General features: G+C 38.4%; 1 long non-coding RNA gene across 1 annotated transcript; it reads left to right on the plus strand.

The window, feature by feature from the left end:
- The first annotated feature begins 10,629 nt into the window (after nt 1-10,629).
- On the plus strand, nt 10,630-14,732 carry LOC109218786. The gene is made up of 5 exons (XR_002066829.1): nt 10,630-10,772; nt 11,132-11,207; nt 11,392-11,472; nt 12,735-12,822; nt 14,336-14,732. It is a non-coding gene; the product is annotated as an uncharacterized LOC109218786 (long non-coding RNA).
- Nucleotides 14,733-27,931: the final 13,199 nt, after the last annotated feature.

Raw genomic sequence — 27,931 nt, forward strand, 5'->3', positions numbered from 1 at the left:
AGATATAATCACATGATATACCACATAACTCAAATACTCACAACAATAATTTCCTACCGCAATAGTTGCTCCATAATCAACCGGACATAGGTAAAAACCTCATATTAACTAAAACCTTGTTCTGAACCTTCGTGCACTGCCAATGATGAAAGAAACATACAAAAAATCATAACCACCCATCAGATCAACAAGTCGTGGAGCTCTCTTGCCTGATAAGAACCATATCCCATATCTAAGCCCACTAGTGACACTATTCTTCCAAACATACCTTAATCAAAAGGCCCAATAACCTCACCTCATCCAGTACAAGCTACTCGATTGACCTGTCACACAAATCCTACTTGGAGCCACCTGCCATGCAATTCGGCACCAACAAACAATAACTCAAATATACCCAATGATGGAAAGAGAATGGAAATGAAGGAACTGTCCCGCCAGCTCAACAGATACCACCATGAAGCGCAATGCTATCAATCCAACACATAAAGGAAAGCATAACACACGAGATAAGCACAAAAGATCATATCCTAACATAACATCGGTGCTATGCATGACCCAATCCGATACCGGTCCACCTGGATAACGTCGAGCCATGATACTCACAATCAACAACCATAAGCATATCAACAAGAAACATACGAAGTTTGTGACCATAAACATGGAGATACGAATATCACTATATACCAGAAATATGAAGACCATAACCAAGGCATAATCAACCATTCAACACCCCAAGAGCAATCTCACTCGAATTTCGCTATAGAGCCCAAACATAACCGCATCGTATGTGTCACGCCCCGACCATCGAGAAGCGCGACCGACGCTCAACTGAGGTAACCCTGTCGAGAAAGTATATATGATACCTTCTACCCGAACTCACCCATAAATAAAGAGACAATTTATTTCATTAATTTAGACAACGAGAAGGTTACATGAACAATCCAAATTTCACTACTGTTAGAACTTCATTCAAGATTTTTCCAAAATAATACATTACATATTCATAGTTTAGAAGGGGCAATATGATACAAATACAACATTTCTAATCTGACTTCCCAAAACAAAGGTACCACCCATGCTATATCTATGGAGCCTCTAATAGATACAAAAGAATAGCATGATGATGCTGGCAACAAGGTTCGGCTATACCTGAAAACAATATACATAGGGGACAGGAGATACAAGACCTCAAAATGAGATGGGGCTCACCAAGTCCACTAAGGAGAGGGTGTACTGCTATCACCGATCAATGTCGCCTGTTGTGGAACCACCTGCATCCTTTAAAGATGCAGCGCCCCCGGCCAAAGGGACGTTAGTACATATGGAATAGTACTAGTATGAATATCAAACACCCCCTTCAAAGATTGGAAGTACAACATGAATGTTACGAATCATGGAAGCAATAAAAGAACCTAAATAGTCGTTAAAACCATAGCAAATTCATTTAAAAGCTTTCAATAACATGTATGAATTTCAAGTTAGGGATCTTCTCTAATAACCTCTACTACAATTCCACATTCTCTACACAAAGCGGCCCTGTCGTCTCACCCCAATGTGTATGGGTGGAGGTGTAATCACAATGCCACAATCTCTACACAAAGTGCCCTTGCCGCCTCACCCTAAAGTGTGCGGGTGGAGGTGTAATCACACTGCCACAATCTCTACACAAAAAGCGGCCCTGCCGCCTCACCCCAATGTGTGCGGGTGGAGGTGTAATCACACTGCTACAATCTCTACATAAAGCGGCCCTATCGCCTCACCCCAATGTGTGCGAGTGGAGGTGTAATCACACTGCCACAATCTCTACACAAAGCGGCCCTGCCGCCTCACCCCAATGTGTGCGGGTGGAGGTGTAATCACAATACCACAATCTGGATTTTCAAAAAGGTAATAGTTGTACAAAAGATTTCGTCCAAATGAAACCCTTTAGAACTTTTGGCCTTAACAAATATAAGTTCATAAGATTTCATCATATGAGATATAAGAATTTGATCACATTGACTTCGTACAAAACTTTCTTCCCAAAGGGGTATAACATAATTAAATCAAAATAGAGAATCATTAACACATGAGGGTTTTGACACATTATTCAATTTGGGGATCAATTTAGTAGCTTGAATATCCCACCTCAATGGTGTTTCAAGTTCGAACTACCCACGATGGAGTTTTGTAAGAGTATGGGAATTTCGATACTAGAAGAAGAGTTTAGCCTTCATACCTCGAAAGACCTTTCCGTGGTGTAAAAATAATGTCCCGACACTCCTAACGATGCCAATCTATATAAGAGGGGAGAATTTACAAGCACGGTTAGAGAAATTCGTATGGCAAGAGCTGCTACAATGACAACCCAACCTTTCCTCAGCCAATTCAACAACAAAACCATCCAAGATTGTCCAACAACTTCCCCACAATCCCTATTAGCTCATGCATGTGATATGTCTACTCTCGTCACCCATAACCAACCCAAAAATCCGAAATTAGAGAATTGGGGGAAGAAATTCTTACCTTTTAGAAACCCTAGCAAGTTCCTCTTGATGAAATTCCAAGGCTTGATCCAAGTTGAGTGGTGAAATCCTTGAATCCTCCCCTTTCTCTCTCTAGAATTGCTCTCTCCTCTCTCTAAAATATCAGATAATACCACAGGGATAACTGGCTTGTGGCAGCCAAGCGTTCATAGCGACGTTACTTTTTGATCCTTCGATGTCGGCTCTTCCTATCATTGTGAAGCAGAATTCACCAAGTGTTGGATTGTTCACCCGCCAATAGGGAACGTGAGCTGGGTTTAGACCGTCGTGAGACAGGTTAGTTTTACACTACTGATAACAGTGTCGCAATAGTAATTCAACCTAGTACGAGAGGAACCGTTGATTCGCACAATTGGTCCCCTATGGCTAGATAAATCAAAATGGGTTCGGGTTATGAAATTAGAAAAATGAGGCCCCGATGAAGATCTGCGGTATGCGACCGCATAACAGTTCTGTTGTCTGCACAATGGACCGCATAATGGCCCTCCGGAACTAGGAACTTCTGTGCAGGTATGTGACAGGTCTACGGTCCGAAAATCAATTGTGCGCCACGAAATACCTTAGCTTACCTCGGCACCACGAAACCCCAGGTTTTAGGTGATATTTTACAGGGCCTTACATAAGTTCTCTTCTCGGGTCGTTACACTCGTTAGGTTGAACCCGGCCAGAAGCTTTGTTGCCGGAACTATGTTTCTAGTTAACTTTGCTTTTTCCAAAACTCTCAATTGAATAATATTAGCTGAACTACCTAGATCAACCAACACACATAAATTTTGAAATCTAAAACTTTGAGCGATATTACTAGAGCATATTTGTGTGGCAAAATAAGGCCATCAGCATTTTCTTCCATAAAGGTGATTTCATCATCTTTTGATGCTTCTCGGATCCTCTTGCCATGAGTAACCGGTATCTTTGTCTTATTCGCTGATGAAAATGTCACTCCATTTACTTCAGCACCATCATAGATCATGTTTATTGTTAGGCGAGGTAACCCTGTAGCCGATTTGGATGGTTCTGCAACATCTCGAATCCTCCCATATTGCTCTTGGCCCGATCACTTAGAAATTCTCTAAAGGTGACCATTCTTCAATAATGCTGCAACCTCTTCACGAAGGTGCCGACAGTCCCCAGTCTTATGGCCATGCATTTCATGGAATTCACACCATAGGTTAGGATCCCTTTGACTAGGATCCGATCGAATTGGTTTCGAAAATCATGCCTCTTTAATGTTTCTCATAGCTGAAACCAGTTCTAAATCGGATAACCCAGGGTATGCTGAATTCGGGGACCCCGATGGTTCCTTCTCCTATAAAGCTCTGCTACTCTGACCATGATCCACCCTTCTATCAAAAACAAATGTGTCCGCCAAATTGTTTACCCGTAAAATGGTATAGTTAAATTTGTCACGTGATTTATAGATACGTGAATTAATTTGATCCATGAATATCAAATAGAACAGAAATAAATTAATTAAAATAACTTGAAGAAAATACAAGCATGACTATGGCTCAACTTCTCTGGTAGCAACAATAAGAGTAATGTCAAGAACAAAAAAAGAGAAAGCACTTTAATAGAATAAGAGCGGATTTTGGCATTTTTGTGTGCTTATGATTTTCTTGTCTTATAATGAATATAAATTGTCACGCCCCAACCTCGGGGAGCGCGACCGGTCAACCGAGATACCCCGGTCGAACAAGCCTGCATAATGTCGTCTACCTAATTATCCCATGAATGAAGAGAAGATACATTTCATTAATTAGACAGTAAGACATCATATGAATAACACCAATTCATTTCCATTAGTTACATCATTAACGAGTCTTCAAAATAGTGCACTACACATTCGTAGCCGAAGTGGGTACATATGATACATTTACAATACTTTAAGTTTAACTTTCCCAAAACTTAACCCACACTATGTCTACGGAGCCTCTAACAGAAATAAAAGAGTGCTTTGACAGTGCCGGCAATAAGGCCCCGGCTATACCTCAAAATATTATATACACGGGACAAGAGATACAGGACCCCGAAATGAAGTGGGGCTCACCAAGTCAGCTGAGGAGATGGTGTGCTGCTATCACAGATCAACACCACTTGCTATGGAACCACCTGCATCTATTAAAGATGCAACGCCCCGGTAAAAAGGACATTAGTACATATGGGATAGTACTAGTATGTAAAACTAAATACCCTCTCCATAGAATGAGTAACAGTAAACAGAGAAGGAGACATGAAATCAATAAGAGACTCAAATAATAACAAGATGTCAAATTAGGAGAAAGGTAAATTTCAAGTAAGTTAAATATTTTTAAGTTGGGATATCTTTAGCACCGATACACCACCGTGTTTTTAGCACGGAGTCCGATCTCAGCCCGATCAACTAAGCCATCTCACCCCGAGACTTTCACTCATAATACCACCATGTGTGCGGCATGGCGTCCGATCTCATCCGAATCGGCTAAGCCTCTCACCACAATACCGTGTGGGTCGACATCACATCACATCTTGCTAGAAATAATCTCATCCCATTCAAGGGAAAACATCTCAACACATCATTCTCATCCTATATAAGGGGAATAACCTCAACACATTAACACGTGGATTTACCGCTCAATCACTCCTACACCGGCACGTGTACTTTTTGGGTTAGGTTATTTTGACCTACCCTTCCTCGGTGACTAAACGATACTCCCAAAGCATTTATTATTTAAAGGGATTTACCACTCATTTCATAATCTTTTACATATCATTCATTTCATTGGCACCAATGGCCATAACACAATATCATTCTTGGCACGTTGGCCGTATTTCATATTGCATGCTCTCTCTTTCACTTCCAAACATCATCACGAATCATCAGCAACAAAGCATTTCTATTCAAGACTTTAAGTCCACATGTGAGAAAATAAGAATGTTAAGCACATTGGGATTCCTTACACAATTTGGCATCATAGCTTTCATTTGAATCACGACTTGAAATTATAACATTTCGATATGCAATCCATACTTCGAACACATTTTCAAATGATAACATAATTTAACAAGAACATTAGGAATACCTATTGAACATATATCTTTTGATACAAGGCTTATTCAGAATAATCAATTTATAATGAACGACTCGAGACTTATAAGGACATCATGGGGTTCGATTCTAAAAGAAGAGTTTAGCCAACATACCTCGCCTTGAGCTTCCTTAAATTACTACAATGTTCTGAAAATCTTAACCACTTCGATCTATTTAGAAATATAGCCAAATTGAACACAAATTAGGAAGGAGTTCATGATTCCAGCTCATTTGAGCATTTTATCAAATACTATGTGGGCATTATGTTCTCTAGCTTCTCCTATGGTGGATTTCCCTCACCCCACAACCCAAGGTTTACCCATTTGGGCTCAACTACCTTCCCACACTCATGATTGTACATGCATGCATAGATTCACTCCCATACCCAAGAATTGCTTGCCTTATTACCTATTTTTAGTTAAATTTCGCAATAGAGAGCAAGGATGTAGAATCTTACCTCTAGGATGAAGACCTAGTGAGTTTTCTTGTGAATTCTTCAAGCCTCGAGCAAAAATTGATGAACAATTAGTTTAGAAACCTCTTCTTACTCTAGAGCATTTTCCCACTCTCAAAATATAAGATTTTTACCTTACAAACGATCTTCAGCGACTATATATCAAAATAGGGCCGGGTTAAAAAAATAGAAAAATGAAGCCCCGATGCAGATTTGCGGTCGCATATGCGACCACATAACGATTCTACAGTCCGCAAAATGGACCACATAATGGCCCTCCAGAACTGGACATTTCTGCTTCACTCTGCAACAGGTTTGCGGTCTGCAGACCAATTCTGCGGTCGCATAATTTGCCGCAGAACTCCCCTCTGAAATTTTTTATGCTGGATCTGGGAAGGATTGTGTGGCCCACGAAATGATTATGCGGCCGCATAATGGACCGCATAATGATCCTAAAATTAGCTCAAGCTTCTGCTTCACTCTGCAGCAGATCTGCGGTCCGCAGAATGGACCGTAGAAAATGCGCTGCTTTGCCAAAAATTTACTTCAACCCCCCACGCACTATTCAACCCAAAAAGCCTGTATCGCTAAAACCATCAACAACTAAATCTAACTTGGCACCATGAAAACCCCGGGTTTTTAGGTGAAATTTTTACGGACCTTACACAAATTCTCCTATAATAGATCTATTCAGAGAGACAAGATCCCCAAATCAAGATTTTCTTTAATATGAATAAAACCCCTCTTGATGGTTGTATAATGGTTTAACATTAATATAGAGATTCTTTGTAATGGCTACTCGTTGAATGTTGTCTTTTCCTCCCGATGTCTTCCTTTCACATCTTTGCTCTCGATTCTAATGCCTTCGGAACTTATTCAGCACCGGTGACATGTTCTAATCGATGCACCTTTCGTTTATCAATTTTACCCTATACAGATAGTCCCCCTACTTTTCGATGACAAAATTTTATGTTACCCCGAAGTAGATAAGACCCCTTTTCTTGGAGGGAAAGTTCCTAAACCGCTTCTGACACTTGAAAGGACGCATGTCTCCTTGCATTTAATGAGCCAAACACGTGTTATCTCGTGATTCGGCAAATATTTTTGCCAGTTTTCAAGGTAGTGATGACCATGAATACTTTCGCCTATAAACCTCTCCACTACTTATCGCTTTTTTCTTTCACTTTTACAAACTCTTCTTCTTCGAATCCCCTCAAAGCACTTCTGCAAACTCCTTTTTTCCAGTAATGTTTCCTTGCTAAGATTTCCTATAACCATGTTTTCTACTACCGTTGTTCTTGAAAACTCTGGCCTTGATATTGGCGCTGGTCCTTCTAAAATGAACAAAACTAAGTCAATGCCGAAGCCGAACCTCCTACCGTCAACACAATCATACCCTCTCAACTTATCTCCCAGTTGGACCTTCGAGTTCAAAAGGAAACTATCAATCCAAAAAATGACAGAAATTGGCCTGTACGCAGATATCCTTCTTCTATTTACCCATCAGCTCTTTCGTAATATTAAAAATGACTCTTATAAGACCTCGGGTCTGCATCAAAACCAGTTTTGAGTTTTTCCTAATTCCGATCGTGATTGTGACCCTTGGTTGACACCGGAGAGCTTTGTTTATCATCTTCTATTCTAATTTTTGATTCATAACGATTATGGACATCTGCCCATGTGGTTGCTTGAAATTACAACAGGCTTTCCTTCAATTTCCTGGAGGCATCAAAAATCAGGTTGAGACCTTTGGTGAACGCTTCAGCTTCCCACTCATCCAGTATCTCTGGTTACAATATCCTCTCCTTTTGAAATCGAATTATAAACTCCCGCAACAGTTCTAACTCTCCTTGAGCGATTCTGAATATGTATGCTTTCCTAGCTTAGACTTTCCTTGCCCCGACATGAGCTTTGATGAAAGAATCTACAAGCATTTCAAAATAGTCAATTGATTGCTCTTGTAAAAGAGAATACCATGTTAAAGCACCCTTCGCTAGGGGTTCGCCGAATTTCTTCAACAAGACAGATTCGATCTCATGTGGGGCCAAGTCATTTCCCTTTACAGCAGTAGTGTAAGTTGTGATATGCTCTTGTGGATCCTAAATCCCATCATACTTTGGAATATCGGGCATCTTGAATCTTTTCAGAATCAGTTCAAGGGCTGCACTTGGTTTGAACGACAACTGTGTATACTTCTTTTAATCCGGACTCTTCAACACCAATGGTGCTCCCGGGATCAGATCCATCCGAGCATAGAATAATTACCATTTTGGCCCATTCGTTCATTCATTTCCCTCATGAATCTTATGAAATAAGTTTTGAAAGGATAAATAATGTTGTTGTCGTTCCCGGATCCACTACCTACATCACCTGCCTCATTTTTATTAAAACTGAACTCCTTCCTTGAAGCGATGTTACCGGTTCTTTGCACTGTTTGATTTGCAGGAATACTGGGAGGAACTCAAATTCCTCCATTGGAGTTATTGGAAGCAACCGAAAGCATATACTTCAACTCCGTCATTACTCGATTTTGTCTTGAGAGATGATTTATAATTTTTTTTTTGCTCCCTCAAAATTTTAACCGTTTCAACAACACGTTTATCATCCATATCATCAGGAGTTGGACTTCCCACATGCCGATGATTTTGTTCTTCGCTAACCGAAGTTGTTTCATCTCCTTCGTTGCGAGTCTCACTAGTTGAATCATAATGCTGGAACACATCATTTCGCACGTTGTTTGTTCCAACATTGTAAGAATTGTTCACATCGTTAGATGCCATATCTGAATTTTCTTTTACTAAAGAAAAGTGTCAAACTGCGTTAGTAACAGATGAATAGATCAAAGTAATAACACAATTTTCTATGCCCCACGGTGGGCGCCAAAATATTTACTCGTAAAATGGTATAGTTGAATTTGACGTGGTTTATAGACACGTAAATTAATTTAATCCAAAATATAAAATAGCTAAGAACAAAAATAAATTGGTTAAAATAACTTAAAGAAAATTGAAGCCTGATTATGGGCTCAGCTTCTCCGGTAGCAAGAATAAGAGCAATGTCAAGGACAAAAAAAAAGAGAAAGCGGTTTAATAGAATAAGAGCAGATTTTTGCATTTTTGTGTACATATGATTTTCCTATCCTATAATGAATACAAATCTTCCTATTTATAGCTCTATTCAGGGACAAGATCTCCAAATCAAGCTTTTCTTTAATATGAATAAAACCCCTCTTGATGGTTGTATAACGGTTGAACACTAACACACAGATTCCTTGTATCGGCTACTCATTGAATGATGTCTTTTCCACCCGTTGTCTTCCTTTTAGATCTTCCCCCTCGGTTCAATATCCTTGGGAACTTATTCAGCACCAGTCACATGTTCATAATCGGTGCCAACTATTTGTTGACTCATATCTTACTTGTCTTTACTTTCACATGTCAACTCATCGACCATCAACCTGTTGTTTATCCATTTTATCCAATACAATACCCGTTTTTTTAACTTCTTGTACAACTATATATATTCTAAGTCGAAATTAATGGTTGCTCGAACACCCAAAATTTACATGTAGATTCGCCCCTGCTTTAAATATACAATACAAAAGCTATACTAGACACACACACAAAAAATGAAAATAGCAAAATTTACACCGAACTTTAAAACATATCTAAAATACTAGAAAGTACAAAATTTGTACCTCTAAATGTGAGTTCAACGCTAATTGTTCTTTTTTTTTTTGTTTTCCCACAGTTTTCATCAAATCTAACAGAAAATTATTAAATAATGTGTCAAATTTTGGCAAATTGAAGAGACGAAAGCTACTCAATACATACATACTTAGGGGACTACTTTAAACCTACTCTCAAACTTAAGGCACTGTTTTTGCCTTTGTTATGTTTAATGTGTGCGATCACATTGGATCAGGTAGAAACACTACAAAAAAACGCTAAATTTGCGGCGGTTTTATTGCGGCGGTTTCTTTAACCTCCGCAATCTATAACAGATTGTGGGGGTTTAATTACCCCGCAAATATATTAAATTTGCGGCGGTCGTTAACCTCCGCAATCTTTAAAAAAAATAGCGCCCAACATTTCCCTTGTTTTTAATCGTTTCCCTCTCTTTTTTCCCCAAACCCCTTTCTCATTTTCGCTTTTTTCATTTTCAGACTTAATCACTTAATCAAAAATAGCAATATTTCTTCAGACTTAGAGCCCGTTTGGCTTAGCTGATTTAGAGTAGCTGAAAAGCACTAGGTGCTGAAAAGCACTTTTAAGTGCTGAAGCTGATTTAAAAAATAAGCAGTTACGTGTTTGGATAAAAGTGCTGAAATTAATAATAAGCAGCTGAAAACTGGGTATACGAAGAGTTTTGTTCTAAAAAAAAGTATTTTAGGGATATAATAGTAAATATTTTGGTCAAACCTAAAGTGCTTATAAGCTGAAATTTGATAAGTTGGGGGAGACCAACTTATGGCTTTTGGCTTATTTTTGGCTTATAAGCACTTAACTTATAAGCACTTCTAATTTTACCAAACGCGTAGATAAGCCAAAAAGTGCTTATAAGCCAATTTATAAGCTTAGCCAAACACCCTCTTAATCCTCCGATTTCAAGCGCCTCCTCTGTTGCCTCATCTTTCTTCTGCTTTTCTCATCTTTCTTCAGCGCCTCCTCTATTGCAAAATGAAAGAGATATGAAAGAAAACTTCAGATCTATCAATCAATTGGATGTAAGTTTATTTGATTTTGCTCTTTCATACAAATTCCTCTTCGATTTTGCTTTGATTTTGATTTTTTGTCTTTCTTTCTTCATGCATGTGGGTTTTAAGTTTATTTTCTCTGTTAGTTTGGTAGAATCGGTGTATTTTGAAGGAATTTGGTAGAATCGGTGTATTTTGAATCGGCAGAAATTTGGTAGAATCAGTGTATTTTGAATAAAGGACATAACACTCTCTGTTGAAATCGAGATGCAAGTCCTCTTTCTCCTTTCACATTAGGTTCTAAAATTTAGGTTTTTTGTGTATTTTGTAGGTTAATTTCTGTGATTGATGTCTTAATTGAAATATTTTCTTTTGCATGTGTATTTTAGACCTTCAGAGAAGACACAATTGTCGCCGGCTGCTGTCCCTCTTTCTGCTCTACTTTGTGTTTGAATCAGTCTCAAGGTAGGTTTTTTGTTTTTCTGCAGGTTTTGGACATTTCAGTTCAGGATAAGTTTGTGAATGGTCATTTAATTGTTCGGTCGTGGTCTTGTATAATCCTCTCATTCTGGAGTGTATGACCGATGCTCCATCACTCTCCTGCTATAATTTCTAGTGATATGACTACTTTTTGCTTCTTTTCATCCAGACTATATTGGTGGACTTATCTTTGCTCTCTGTTGCTGAAGTAGAGTAGCTGAATAGTTACCATTTACAAGTTTGGAAGAAGGTAAGCATCCCAACCATTTCTTTTGTTCTTCTTTCTGTTACCATGATGTTTAGTTCTGTGTAGAATGAACAAGAACTTTACTTGACTACCAACTGGGAATTATAATCCACACGAAGAGAATATGTTGCATTGTAGCAGGTTAACTGTGCTGCTGGCATATGATTCCTCATATGCTGTTATTGTGCTGTCTTTTGACCTAGATTGAGGTAGTAAAATTCATGAGGTTTATTATCAAAGTTAAAAAACTGCTCTTTTGGCGTTGTGGTTGATTTGGTCGAGCGAATGATAATGCGTATATATGTTCTGTTTCCTTTGTCCAGAAAATGCCAGGTGGAAAATGTCGTGTGGAATAGTTGTCTTCTGTACTAGGAGCCGATTGAATTATCTATGGAACTCACCATTAATCATCACATGTTTTCTTCAGAAAAATGGAAAAGCTTCTAGTCTTAGTTTTTTAAGGGCCTTTAAATTTGTTGAATGTTCTTTTCTCACATTGTCCTGAGTTTTATCTCATTATGAATTATACTATAGTTTGGTAAGTACTAAGTTTGGAGTATCACAAACAATCCTAACAAGTACATCTCGCGTATTATCCATTTTTAGCCCAATAACACTCACTGATTTGCTTCTTCGACTATGCTATCATCGAGCCTAAAGTGTGTATACCTGTTTTAGTAAAATAATTACTATAAACTTGAACTCATAGCTTAGTTTTAACAGGAATTACAATTTATTTTGTTGTTATTCTTGTTATTACAAGCATATAGGATGGTTGCTTTTAAAAAAATGAAAAAAAACTGTGAAAACTGCTCATGTTATTAGCTAAAGAAGACTATAACATTTGAACAGGCTGAAAATATTAATTATTTCAAAAGTCACAGAGGTAAGATTAGTGTATAAATATTCTTAAAAGATCAAAACATTACTGTGAAAATCAAAAGAAGTACACACGTTTAGTTCAAGTAGCTTTTTATGTTCTCTAACAAGACAGTTGCCAACTTGTTAGGATAAGCCAAGAGTTAAGTTTTTATAGCTTATGTGGAAATGTCCTTTCTTTCTTTTTCTCTTATATTTTCTTTGGAGTTCATTTTCTATAGGGTTTTGTCATTTATGAGTGATTTATAAGCCAGAAAACTGTTAGAGCACATCCAAGCACACTTTCTGTTAGCAATGAGTTCTCTGGAGGCAGTTTCGCGCATAGCCTAGCATAGTTCTAGTATAACTATGAGTCTTAGCCAATGCTTTTCTTTTATTGCTTGCAGGTATGCCGAAGCCCAAGCGTTGCGAGAACTTCCAGAACACCTTTCAGTCAGCACCTACATTTCTCCAATGAGGCGGCAAAAGAGATGTGTAAGACTCTCATTTCTCCAACTAACACAGCCCCTATCTGTATGTGTATGTGTATGTCTCTCTCTTTCAATTTCCTTTCTTCCTCTCCATTATTATACTACTATGAATTTTGAAACCAGGAAACCTTTAAGTTAATTTTACCCATTATAAGAGAAATGTCACATGAATTATTTTTTCCTACATTTTGAAAGCAAAAATTACAAAGAGAAAATAATAGAACTCTATTTTTTTTCCAAAAAGTGGGAGATGGAAAATAAAACAGCAGAATAAATTACACAGGTGAATCAGCTCAGCTAAGAGGATGAAAGATTTTTGGTAAGAGCTAAAGCATTACAAGTTAACTGGGCAACATTAATAATGTAATTTCTAATAGTGGCCTTAACTTTCTCATTCATGTTACCATTTCTTTCAAACCCATCCATACAAGAGAAGAGGTAAAATTTCACACATTTGCATTTCTTGGTTTTTGGCATATTATCTGAAAATTAATTAATATTAACATCTATACCTGAACTTGATGAACCTTCGTCCTCTTAGTTTACAAGAAATCTGTTTACCATTTAGAACTGAGTCTAATTACCTTAATAAAAATATGATTTAATTTCATCTTGTTTAGTCAATGTTGGTGATATAGATTAGGCTGAATCCTATAACCCTTTGCATTTAGAAGCCTTTGCTGAACATTTTCTAAGCTAAAGTTTAATATCTCTTTAGAGGTCAGTTAAAGACTATATAAATTTTCATTCAAACAAACTTTCTTATCTATGAAAACTAAAAACGGTATATGCTTCATAATACATGACAAAATTTAAGTGCTATAGTGGCTTAATATCAAACTCTCAAGGTTCTATATTTTCTTTTGTATTATGATAGTTACTGACTATATTGTACTTATATTGTTCCAGTAATTTGACAGTAGGTAAATAACAACACAATTAAATATTTAAGTTTTAGCTTCTACTTTAACATTAATATTGCAGAAGATCGTTTAAATTAAAAGTCAATGATATAATCCAAACATCGTAGACTTAAAAATTTGAATAGTTATACAGGTCAGTGATGCAAATTCTATTCTTCAGTTATTGATAACTTTTCCCCTTTTGTGACTTTTGGTACCTGGGGTTTCAGATAATTCTTTTTGTGATTTGGGTATTTTTCCTTTTTTTGCCATTTGGTTGTGTGTTTCAGAAAGTGTTAGAAATTTGCAGCTGAGTCTAATAATTTGTACAGCTTTTGCTTTTCATTTTCTCAATGACATCATATCCTTTTTCTGCATTGGATGTCTAGTTTTTGAGTTTAACATGTTGTTAGCAGTATTTGCATTCGAAGTTTCTGAAATTATATTGATGATGGGTGTAGCTGATGTTTGTTTAAAGTAACAAGTTTGTCTGGGCTAAACTTATTAATGTTGAACTGCAACAAGCTCACATTGTTAAGAATTTTATTCTTTATACTGTATTGTCAATAACTCATTGAAGTAAGGACACTTGCTTTTGGTGTTTAATGTATTTAGGAAAAAATTGAACTAGCATTGACCCAAAGCACCGTGGATGAGTCTGAAATTTCGCCAAATGATGTTGTTGGTACTTGGTAAGGTGTTGGGAAAAGAGCACTCTGGAAGGGTAAGGGGCTTAGGATTAGGAGTTGTTCCTAGCAGAGCTTTTAGGCAAACAAGACCTCGCTATAGTGATTTGAATGCTTCAAGTTATAATAATGGTTCATGTTCTTCCCAATGCCAAGAGAAGTACAATCAAATGTTGAATGCTCACAATCAAAGCCAGGAGAACTACAGAGAAATGATGAATGTTAACACTCAAATGATGAATGCTAACACTCAAATGATGAATGCTTTTAAGGCGTATATGATAATGAAAGAAGGGAAGATACCTGAAGAATTTGCAGGGATATTTGTTTCCTCCTCGTTAACGGTAAGAATAGTTGATAACTTTCTTATTTAATTTTGTAAAGTATGATTGTTCAGTCCAAGTATAATTAGTTATAGGATATTGTTGAGGTACTTTTTGTTAATTATATTTTCTTTTGATTATTTTGTAGCCAAGTGATGCGGCTAGCAGATCCATTTTACCCACGGATATAAGAAGATCATCCGGTGGAAGTAATCCTAACGACAACCATTTAAGTTGCTTGCAAATGTATTAGATAATTAAGTAGTCGATTGAATGATCATAGTAGATCTTTTGTCCATAATGGTTGGAGTGGATGTTATGTTTAATGTTAGTTTTAAGACTTATAATATTGATGTTTTGTGTTTAATGGTTGGAGGTGTTGTGTTTAAAGCAAATTTTTGAGACTAATGTATTTTGTGGTTTATTAAGATATTGATGTTACTTGATTCCACTAAGCAATTTATATAATTTGTTGATGCTTCATTATATTAATATAATTGAAATCGGAACAGTTATGGAGTAACATTATATTGCAGAAAAAAAAATTCAATGAACAGCGGAGGTTATAATTGCCGCTATTTAACATATGATAATATTTTGTTATAAAATTTCTGGGGGTTAAATAAAGAAATTGCGGGGGTTTCAGACCTCCGCTATTTGTTTTAATAAGCGACAGCCAACTACCAAATTGCGGAGGTTATACCGCCGTCAAATATACGCCGCTATATGATAACGGCGGTCTGTCAGAAAACCCCCGCAAATTGGTTGCGGCGAACATTATTGCGGGGGTTTTGGAAATCGCCGTAAAAATGTATTATGGAGGTTTATGCCCGCCGCAAAATGTAGATAAAACCTCCGCAAATGCAGCATTTTTTTTGTAGTGAGTGTATGATGACTTTGAAAGAGTTTGGTAAACAATAGAAAGAAGGTTTTAGCAGTTAGAAGGAACTTTGTGAAAGTCAGAACATAGTTAGAGTAGAAATAGTTTGAGAAAACATGAAGAACGTCTTTTAAAAATCAGAGAGCAAGTCATAAAACACATAGACTTCATCCAAGGGAAAGGGTAGGGGGAACACCTAGAACATATTAATGTAACAGCAAGAGCATAGAAGTTTAGGAGTCAATCACATAGCTATAGTACAGATATAGAACAAACAGTTGAGAACATAGTTATACCAGGCAGAGTTGAACATCGAGTCAGAAGTACTTAGGAGGTAGTAAATAACCAGTTTAGTAAATTACTATCAGGAACTGGGTAAACAAACAGACAGACAATCAAACATACACACATGGAGTAGAGTCAGATTGAGACATGCTAGAGAAAGCAATAGACAAGTCATCAGACATGTTAATCATAAGTTGAATGGGTAGAACTCATATATGCGAAGTGAAACCAGGATTTAAGCATGGTAGTTACATATCGAAAAGCCAAGTGATAGACAGGAATAAGACTGGAAATCAGTAAACTAATGCAGTAAGAGAACACATAGAGTTTTGAACTTGTAATTAAATCAGGAAATACCAGTTAAGGAGAGCAGACACAAAGTTAGAACAGTGTAGTGCAATAACTAGCCTTGGCTTATAGCCGGCTTGTTCAATGGAAGTAGCAAGTAACAGAAAAGAGCAGAAAGCTTTAAGTATAAGGGAGAGTTTTTGAACTAGTTTTCGTTATGTGTTTTTGAACTTAAAGTAAATCGGGGTTTATATAGTAATCAAAAACTTAACGTATAAGGTAAGAGATCAATCAAGTAGCAAATCAGGGAAGTCACATATAAATCAGCAAGTTCTTCCCTTAATCAAGAGACAATTAAATCAACGGTAAAATCATGCTAGATATTTAAGGAAAAGAATCAAGTAAGGTTTAGGTATAGAATGGGTAATTAGGGGTAAATGAATATAAGTTTATTTAAGGAAATAAATCAGTAAGAATCAGCAAGATACACACAAGGCAAGGAAAAAATAATTAAGGCAAGCAATTCAGTCAGATCGAATAGAGAGGTAAGAATCGAAAGTTTAGGAAAGTGTTCAAATTAAACCAGGAATTAAGGGATTCAGAGTAATCAAGGGTTTAGAAAGTCATGAAAGAGTCAACATGCTTAGCATATAAATAAGGTAGAACATGAATAGTCAGGATTTCACATAGCTTTAACAAAACACATAGTTAAACGACACGGATTCAAGGAGAAGTATACCAGTCTTAACATGAATAGTCAAGACGAACACGAGCACATAGAATCAGTGAAAGGTATAACTAAGAAATTCAGTAGAAGCATATTAGGGCAACAAAGTCACGAGAAATCACAAGAACCCCAAGGCAAGAACACAATCAAATGCACTGATACTCAGAAACCAAATGAAGAACCCCAAAAATCAGGGCTTTTGGTACAAGCGAGTTAAGGTTGTAGCAGACTCATAAAATCAGTCAAAATATATGAGGAGCAGAAGATTAAACATAGAAAATCAGTAAACGATTTTTAAAAAGAGATTCTGAAAACCCTAGTTTTAGGAAAAGATGAAAATCATACAAGTCTTGTAAAGAATCTTAAGGCTATTGTAAAACTCACATGAAACAAACCCAAATCATCTTAGATTCGTACAGATTTAAGAGTTTTTAGAAAAAGAAATTAGGGTTTCGAAGAGAACGGCACAGAGATGAGGAAACATACTGAAAAACGCATAGATCGTAGTCAATATAGGACAATCTCACTCGAAATCACACTGGAATGGCCTGAAACAGGCGAGAGAGGAACCATAGGTGCAAGTCGACTAGCCCTGGTCCCTTGAGGGCCTTGGAGGTGGCAAGGATGACATGAGAGAGGCTATTGGAGGCCTGGGGGGTGATGAGAGGTCACCGGAGATAGCCATATCAAGGTCAGTGAGATTGGACTAGGGCTAGGCTGAGAGAGTTTGAGAGCAGAGGGGTTTTCAGGGCGGCGGGTATATAGAAAATAATAGGGTTTGGGGGTCTTTTAGGTTTATTTTAGGAAGGGTTGATGGTGGCCGTTGATCTTTATGATCAACGGCCGGGATTAAAAGGTGTGGGGGACCGGATCGGGTATTTGGGGTGTGGCCGGGTAATTTAATTGAGTACTGGGCTGGTAATTGGGTTAGGTTGGGGTTGGATTGGGGCTAATATTGAAATAAAATTAGGCCATATTTTAAATAGCCATTTTAATACTATATAATTTATAAGAAATAATAAATGATTTCTGAAAAAATAGTTTCGTATATTAAAAATAATTTAAAATAATTATTTAACATTTAAAAAATATAAAAGACCATTTTGTGCATCAACAATGTAATTATGCATTAGTAGGGCTATTATTGCAAAGATGTGCAATTTAGCCTAAAAAATATAAATATAATTAAAAAATGCACTGAAAATGTTTAAACACTATGTTGGCATCAATAAAGAATTTAGATGACTAAATCACCACAAAAATAATTTGAAGGATAATTATTGGATATTTTATAAATAAAAGAGAAGAAATAAATTGGTTTTTGGAGCTCTTAAAACTATAGAAAAGTTATTATAAAAAACTTATGCATGCTTATAAATGCATATGTACTATGTGTTAAAAGTATATGGGGAAAAATTGGGTATCAACACCATGTATGTGCACACAACATGATAGAAAAGAGAGACAGAGAACACAAGCATTTAGATAACAAAGGAGGATAGATTTTATATATAAAACATATGCCTTTGCTTAAAAAGCAAAGGCAGATTTGGACTGTTAAAAACGGGAGCAGTACTGATACATCCCAACCACAACATAGAAAAAGAAACAAAAACATCTGCCAAGTCATAAAAACTAAAAGAGACAATCCAGAAACTAGTCACTGAAGGGGTTACTTAGGGGGCACTAGGAGTAGAGGGATTGGAAGCTGCAGCAAGAGTTTGGAGAACTAGGTCTATTCGGGCATTGGCCGACTTTTGATCATTGAGCAGTTCTGCTTTCAGGTTCTCCACTTGTGCCCACAGATCAGCATTTTCTTTTGTCAAACGAGCCACTTCCTCATTTGACTCCGAAGCCCCTTGGGCCTGCTGACCTTCCAGGATAGCATTCCTAGCCTTCAACCTTCGAATCTCCTCAGTTGCACTATTTTGAGCATTAATGAACTGTGAGATTTTTGATGTACTGCCTAACCCCCCATTCTTCTCCATGCACTCACATTCTTCCAATGTTGTTTGTGAGAAGGTCTGCTTCTTGGTTCCTACCTTGCCTTGCCCCAGTGGCACCTTGAAAAACTTAAACACTTGCGTAAGCAGAAACCCATATGGAAGACCAAGATTGCCATCCTTGAATGTTGCTACTTTTTGCATATATTCGATCATGATAGCAGGCAGGTTGACAGGGTGAAAGCCATCCAGTTGCTCCATTAAAAATAGGTCAGACTTCGAAGTCACAGACCTCCTCTCAGCACGAGGTAGTAAAACCTTGTTTACCAACTCGAAGAGCAATTGATAAACATGGAGTAATGCCTTCTTGTGAATCTGGTCCCCCTTTTGGTTCGCATTATCCTTTATCACAGCATTTCGGAAGTTAGACCCACACACATCTTTCACACTAGACACACCAACTGTAGGGACTTTAAGAATATCCCCAAGCAAACACACATCAAACACAATGTCTACCTCATTCACCAATGCACAGATGTGGTCGGTATCAACAGGAAAGAGGCTTGCATAAAAGCTTTGAACCTCATCCTCATACACTTTGGGTGCATCTATTTGGAACAGATGACCCCACTGTTGAAACTCAACCATCGCCAGGATTTGTCTCATACCAACCATATCCAAAATTGCTGGGTCAAAAGTACGACCCAACAAAACTTTTTGGTGCCTTAATCATTCTAAAACAGAGCTGGATTCACTCCTCATCTTTTTCACAGAACTAGATTCCTTAACGGTTTTGGACTTTCTCTTTCCAGATTTTGCACCACTTGATTTTGCTTTTCCCTTAGACTTGACTAACACATCCTCATCAGAAACTAAGGCCTCACTCACAACATCCTTCAACTTTGAACTGGGGGTTGTAACATTCTCTATGGAAGCAGATTCCTTCTTCTTCTGGGACCTTCTCACTAGGGAACTAGGTTCCTCTGTTGTTTCCTCCTCAATCTCCACCACAGGAACAACCTTATCACACACTATAACATTGTCTTTCACCAATCTCCTCTTTTTCTTCTTACTACTTTTTCTGCTCTTTTGGAGGGCAGAGTCATAGGCTACCTTTGCTTGCAACCTAGTAGTAGGTCTTTTAGTAGAAGACTCAGGGGTGGACACCACTCTTCGCTTGACTATGAAAGCATCAAGACAAATGTTGTCGTGATCCTCCTCATCACTAGACCTCATCTCAGGAACTTGAATGTCGGCTCAACAGCAAATGCAGGAGCAGAACTGGCCTGGGAGTGAGAACCCTGACCTGTTTCCTCCGAAGAGGGGTCAGGTTCCTCACGAGAGGGCCCAGTAGTTTCTGCTAGTGCAGAGCTTTCAACAACCACCATGCTCCTTCTCCCTCCATACCCTGTGTCACGTTCCTCTAAGACATGGAAGCAACAGAAATTACCACATGTAAGATGCCATCAGCAGATACCACAAAGATGGTCACGATATTTTCTTCCTCAATAGGCTCCATGGCCACCACATAATCTGAAACAACAATGGCGGAAACCTCTGCAACCTCAGGACTTTTACCCAGTTCTCCACTTTTCCATTGATCAACAGGAACCTCAGAAGATAGAGAAGAAGGATCAACAATTTTAGGGGTTTCTGAGATAGTCGTCTTAGAACTCGAGGGAAACGAGAAATCTGGGTTAGGATTGATTTTAGTGATGAGAACAAGAATGGTTACAGAAGACTCATTGAGGACGGAGGGCTCAATGGGTTCTTCGGTGTTAGAGACGACTCAGGCAGGAATTTTGGAGTTGGTGTCAGCCATTGAAGATATAAAAAGAAAAGTCTTTAGAGAAGTTCTAATGGAGGACTATGGTTTGTGAAGAAAGGAGAGGGTTTTTAATGAGAGAGGATAATTATGAAGAGAGATAGGAACCGGTTCTGAAACGGCGGTTGTGCTTTGGAGAGATGCAATATTTCAGAGGGAGATGGAACGATTTGAAGTGAAGAGACGTGACAGCAGGGTCTGAAAAAGGTGGATGACATGGCAGCTGATATTTGTACCTTTTCAAGACGTGTATTAAAGAATGCATAGAACTACTGACCTTTGGTACAAGAACCAGGTTCTTGACCTATCATTGAAAATTTCAATCCTCTTTTATCATCCATGCAATGCATCTACAGCTTCTATACTCATTATGCGTATTTACCTGCAACGGTATTGAAGTGAGTTAGACTTGGCCAGAAAACACTTTAGCTAGTTTTACCTGAAGGTGATTTTCATAGCCAATTGATGAGGAATCGGGTTCTCAATTGGGCTTCAATAGCCCCATCTCACCCTGTTTCTTTCAAAATGTTCCCTACTTAATGCTTTGGTGAAGATATCTGCAATTTGGTCTTCTGTGCTGCAGAACTTCATACATATCATCCCTTTCTCCACATTGTCCCTCAAAAAATGATGTCTCACATCAATATGTTTGGTTCTTTTGTGTTGAACTGGATTCTTGGCCATGTTGAGTGCACTAGTGTTATCATATAGAAGAGGCAAACACTCAGTAAACAACCGAAAATCCTCTAGTTGCTGCTTAATCCATAGGGGTTGAGCAGAACAGGATGCTGCAGCTACATATTCTGCTTCAGCTGTTGAAAGAGCCATTGAGTTTTGCTTCCTTGTGCCCCAAGAGATAAGACATGACCCTAAAAAGTGAGCCATTCCAGAAATGCTTTTCCTGTCCACAAGATAACCTGCATAGTCAGCATCAGCATACCTAATGAGATTAAAACTGTCACCTGAGGGGTAATACAGGACCAAGTCCTGTCTCTCTTTAAGGTATCTCAAAATTCTTTTGGCCGCCTTCAAATGAGATTCTTTGGGATTTGATTGTAACCTTGCGCATAACCTCACACTGATGACAATATCGGGTCTACTGCCAGTGAGATAGAGGAGGGACCCAATAATGCCTCTATACATAGTTTGATTCACAGGAGATCCAGTTTCATCCATGTCCAATCGAGTAGCCGTTGCAATGGGAGTGTCATTACTTTTGATGCTTCCATATCAAACCTCTTCAAGAGCTCCTTGATGTATTTTTGCTGACAAATGAATGTACCCTTTGTGGACTGCTTCACTTGAAGACCCAAGAAGAAATTCAACTCCCCATCATGCTCATTTCAAACTCACTTCCCATGAGCTTTGCTCTTCACACAGAGAATCGGCTGTTGCCCCAAAAACGATATCATCAACATAGACCTGAACAATGAGCAGGTTCCTTCCCCGTTTCTTTAGGAACAAGGTGTTGTCAATTTTCCCTCTTGTAAAACCATTTTCTAAGAGGAACTTTGACAGTCTTTCATACCAAGCTCGAGGAGCCTGCTTCAACCCATACATTGCTTTGTCCAGTTTAAACACATATTCAGGGTGTTCATGACATTCAAACCCTGGAGGTTGCTTCACATAGACTTCTTCCTTAAGAAGTCCATTCAGAAATGCACTTTTGACATCCATTTGGAACAAGGTGAATTCTATATGAGATGAAAAAGCGATTAGGATACTAATAGCTTCCATGCTAGCGACCAGAGCAAACGTTTCATCATAATCAATCCCTTCCTCCTGATTGTATCCTTGAACCACTAGCCTGGCCTTGTTCCTTGTAGTGTTTCCATGTTCATCAAGCTTGTTCCTAAATACCCACCTGGTTCCTATAATGGTTCGATCTGAGGGTCTAGGTACCAGGTGCCAGACATTGTTCCTTTCAAACTGATGCAGCTCATCTTGCATGGTTGTAATCCAATCTGCATCTTTCAGGGCTTCCTTGATATTTTTGGGTTCTAATTTGGAGAGAAAGGCTGAGAAGGCAAGTGAATTTCTGGCTTTTGACCTGGTTTGTACTCCAGAATCTAGAGGAGTAATTATGTTGCCAATAGGATGAGAGCTTTTGTGTTTCCAGTTGGGCATTTGAGGATCATTTGTAGAGGAGCTGGGTATATTTAACTGGTTCTATTGTGTTCTTCTCTCAGGTACTAGTAGAGTACCCTGTACAGCATCAACCACTCTTTCTTCAGCTTCAGTGGTGGTAATTGAGGTACCTAGTTCTATTGAAGAAGAGGCAGCATTGTCTCCACTCGGCTCCTTCACTTGGCTCATCATATCTGCCTTTCCATTTGTCATGTCAATGACTTCATCAGGAACCATTAAGGGCTCTCCATCTTGATCATCTTTAGCATTTTTCTCACAGGAAGTATATGACTCATCAAAGATAACATGAACACTTTCCTTAACACATTGAGTCCGCTTGTTGTATATCTTGTAAGCTTTGCTTTAAGAAGAATACCCCAGAAAGATTCCTTCATCACTCTTGGCAACAAATTTGCCAAGCTGATCCTTTCCATTGTTGAGAACATAGCATTTGCACCCAAATGTTCTTAGGTGAGACAGCTTGGGTTTCCTTCCATTCAGCAACTCATAGGGGGTTTTGTTCAGGAGAGATCTGATCATGCACCTGTTCACCAAGTAGCAGACAGTGTTGACAGCTTCAGCCCAGAAGTTCTTTGCAATCCCACTCTCCATCAGCATTATTCTTGCCATTTCTTCAAGAGTTCTATTCTTCCTTTCCACTACTCCATTTTGCTGGGGGTTTCTTGGAGCTGAGAAGTTGTGAGTAATGCCATTTTCATTGCAGAACTCATCAAATTTGGCATTGTCAAATTCTGTTCCATGATCTGATCTAATACATGCGACTCTAGACTCCATCTTCACTTGGATTTTCTTCACAAAAGCCACAAACACCTCAAAGGTTTCATCTTTAGTTCTAAGAAACAGAGTCCATGTGAATCTGGAGTAGTCATCCACTATCCCAAATATGTATCTTTTTCCTCCCCTGCTTTGCACTCTCATAAGGCCACATAAATCCATATGTAGAAGATCGAGTGGCTTTGAGGTGCTTACATCCTTTTTAGACTTAAAAGAGGACTTCACATGCTTTCCTCTAGCACAAGCATCACATACTTTCTGTACTTTGAGCTTTGACATGGGCAGACCATGGACTAGGTCCTTCTGAATTAGTTTGTTCAGAAGAGAGAAGCTTGCGTACCCCAATCTTCTGTGCTAGAGCATCATCATCAACAGCTTTCAGACAACTCAGATCACCACTTTGTATGGACTCGAAATCAGCAACATAGATGTTCTTGTATCTCTTGGCCACAAGTACCACTTCACCAGTTACCAGATTAGTAACTGTACATATCTTGGACAAGAACTCCACCTTGTTTCCTTTATCACAGATCTGAGAGACACTCAAGAGACTGTACTTATGACCATTGACATAGTACATATTCTCAATAGAGTGAGTGAGTGATTTCTCGACTTTTCCAACTCCAAGAATGTACCCCTTTTTCCCATTGCCAAAGGATACACTCCCTCCTTGCAGGGCTTTTAGTGAAAGAAAGTCCATAGTGTTCCCAGTCATGTGCTTTGAACATCCACTATCCATGAACCATTATTGACTGCTTCCTCTCACTGTTTCCTGCACACAAGGAGATTAAGAGTTAGTTTTAGGAACCCAAGCAAGTTTGGGTCCCTTGTAGTATGCAAGAGGATGAATATAAGAGCTTTCTTAGTCCATGCAGGTAATATGCATTTTTTGTAAGTGGAACCTGGTCCCTTTTTAGTAGTAATATTTTCAGCAAACACTTTGTTTTTCTGAATGGACTGGACCCTGGCTTGGCAATTTTCCTTGAAATGCCCATTTTTCCACAGTGGGTACACAGCCAGTTATCTGGTACAGTAACATACTTGCTGTGGGAGTTGTAAGGATTTTTCTCCCTTTGGAACCCTATTCCCTACCTGTTTCCACCATTATTAACGTACATGGCAGTGATAGCTTCTGAGGACCAGGTCCACTTTAGGGACTTTTCAAGATTATTTTTTACTCTTTCCGGTTCAGTCTGGAGATGCTTGTTTTTCTCATATTCAACACACAGACTAGTTCTCACAGCCTTCAACTCGTTTCAAGCCTAATGTGTTCCTCACTGGCTACCTCTTTTCCTTTTCCAGAATTTCCAGGTTTTGACTCAGTCCCTAGTCCCTCAATTGTTTCCCTTAGGTCTACAATCACTACCAAGAGATCATCTCTTTCTTCCTCAATCTCAGTCACTCTCTTCATTAAGACTTCTCTTTCTTTTCTGAAGTTTTCAATAGTTTCCTTATGGTCAGCAACTACAACCACTAAATTATCTCTTTCATGTTCTATGTTAGCAATTTTTTGGTTAAAACAAATTTTTCTTTCTCCAGCTCGCAAATGGTTTCCTTCAGATCAACTACACACATTACCAGATCATCTCTAGTTTGTTTAGCTTTTCCTATCTCTAAGGTCAAGGCATCCTTATCATCCACAAGACTATGATAGGCATTAATCAATACACTAGCTAAAGACATGAGTTTCTTAGGGGAGTAGGATTTCAGATTTCTCTTAACATCCTTGAAATTTACCTCACTGTTGTCATCGTCTTCATCATCATCTGATTGGGCCATCAAAGCAAATATTGAATCATATTCATTTTCCTCACTTTCAAATGTCATCATGGAGTTGTCGCCTGCATCAGTTTCATCTTCAGACTCACTAGAGGAATCTCCCCACGCTGCAAGAGCCTGTTTCACTACATTGTCAGTAGATCTCTTCATCTTGAAGTCCTTGTCAGGAACCGGGCTCCTCTTGGATGCTTTCTCAGGGTTGTACTTGGAGTACTCTTGCTTCAGTAGAGGACATTCTTTGATGAAGTGTCCAGGCTTTCCACACTTATGGTAGAGATCATAGTTCTTTGGTTTGCTGGAGTTGCCCCTTTTTGGTATTCCTCCATTCCTTCTGACCATCTTCTGAAATCTTTTGGTTAAGTAAGCCATGTCACTGTCCTCTTCACTCGAGTCATTGCTATCAGCTTTGAGTACCAGGTTCTTTTCTTTCTTTGATTCTCTTCTTTCACTGTCTATCTTCCTCTTCATCTCGTAGGTCTTCAGATTGCCAACCAGCTCGTCTATGGTTAGCTCCTGCAGGTCCTTTGCTTCAGTAACAGCATTTACCTTGCTTTCCCAAGAACTGGGCAGGATAATGAGAATCTTTTTCACTAGCTTGTTCCTAGGAATAGTTTCACCAAGTGAGTGTAACTCATTTATGATAGAGGCGAATCTTGTGTGCATATCTTGAATAGATTCATCGTCCTTCATCCTGAAGAGTTCATACTCGGTAGTGAGCATATCAATCTTAGATTGCTTTATTTGAGTGGTTCCCCCATGTGATGTTTGTAGAGCTTCCCATATCTCCTTTGCAGTTTCACAAGCAGAAATTCTATTGTATTCATCAGGTCCTATTCCACATACCAAATCTTTTTGGCACGAAAATTTTTCTCCACAGCTTTCCTGTCTGCGTCGGTGTATTCTTTTCTGGTTGTTGGCATTGAGAATGGAAGTTCTGCAAGAGCCTTTGTTGGGATGTAAGGACCGTCACATATGACATCCCACAACTCAGAATCTTCAGCCATGATAAAATCATGCATTCTTGTCTTCCACCACCCATAGTATCGCCCATTGAACCTGGGTGATCTGTACGTAGATTGACCTTCTTCAAAATTTGGTGGAGCAGCCATACGAATCCTTCCTAGGTGTTAGCCTGATAGGAGGAACCTGCTCTGATACCAATTGTTAGTTTATATGAGTCCACCAAACTATAGAATACTTGGTCCTTTATGAGTTTCCACTGAGAATACTAATGAAACAGTAAGTAAATGAGACACGGAATTTTTACGTGGAAAAATCCCACTCAAGGGGATAAAAACCACGACCTACAATTGTAGGCTTTCAACTTCACTAACTTATAAACACTCTATTACAACCCACTTTGTAATGACTCTATTACAAAGACTTCAACTCAACTAACTTGTGATACACTTACCACAAGCCACTTTGTCACTCACTAGTTATAAAGACTTTTAACTTAAGACTAACTCTAGTCACAACACAAACTCAGAAAGTTTATGGTTTTACAAAGGGGTTCCTAAGCAACGCTTCTAGCTAAGCAATTTAGGAATTACAACAAGAACAATCACAAAGTTACAACTCAACTAAGGACAACAAAATACTCGATTTAGGAACTGATCCGTAGTAGCATTTAACTTTGTTCTTCAAGCTCTTGAGAATGAAGTTCACTGTTTGCAGAAGACTTGTATACTTGAAGTGAATTCTCAAGTGTTTAAGTGATGTTTATTATAATGCTCTTGTTAATACACCCTTTATGACATCACTTGAATGATGTAAGCACTTGGTAGATCAAAGGGCAAGTGACTGCAGAACTGCTGCACTGTGTGCACTATTTTGTGGCAGTCACTTTCCAGCTGTGTACAGTTGACTTTAGTACTGCTGTCAGGGAAACACAAGGGATCAGATCCTTGACTTGTTTCTCTATTTTCTACACTTGCAGCAGTTCACATTAGCTGGAGTCCTGGCTGGAATCCGTTCATTTGTAATGTGTACCAAGTGTGTCAGGTTCCCTTTCTGGTTCTTGATAGTAAGTTTGTTAGATCATCAAAATATAAGACCAAGACATTGACAACCCATCAGGGATATTGTGTCGGGGGACATTTTGGAAGTTGCATTTGCGAGGAATTTGATTACAATATCTAGAGTTGAGGTGGTTGGACTACATATTTTTTTGTCAAACACCAATGATTATGCTAGTTTAAGGGATGGTGTTGTGCATGGTTTGTATTTCACTTTTGACCCAGGTGGTATATTGATTGGCCTAGAGAACCAAGCTGTTGGGTTGCATTTCCAAAAACTGCAACATTTAAAGAATTTACACCAGCAACATGCAGCTTCACTGGATATGTGACATCATTCTTCCCTATTCCCTCATATAGTCCAACATTGGGAAGCAACTGCAACGCTAATGATGTTCGTATTATTCTTCTGTTGGTGAAGAAACTTGCACTATACTTTCTGCATAAGCAACTAGACATTTTCTATTGGTCTATGTTTAAAATTAATGTAGAGGATCAGTGTCTCCTTGCTATGAAATTGAGTTACTCGCTTGCT

The sequence above is a fragment of the Nicotiana attenuata genome, unplaced genomic scaffold, assembly GCF_001879085.1.
Source record: "Nicotiana attenuata strain UT unplaced genomic scaffold, NIATTr2, whole genome shotgun sequence".
Classification (NCBI taxonomy): domain Eukaryota; kingdom Viridiplantae; phylum Streptophyta; class Magnoliopsida; order Solanales; family Solanaceae; genus Nicotiana; species Nicotiana attenuata.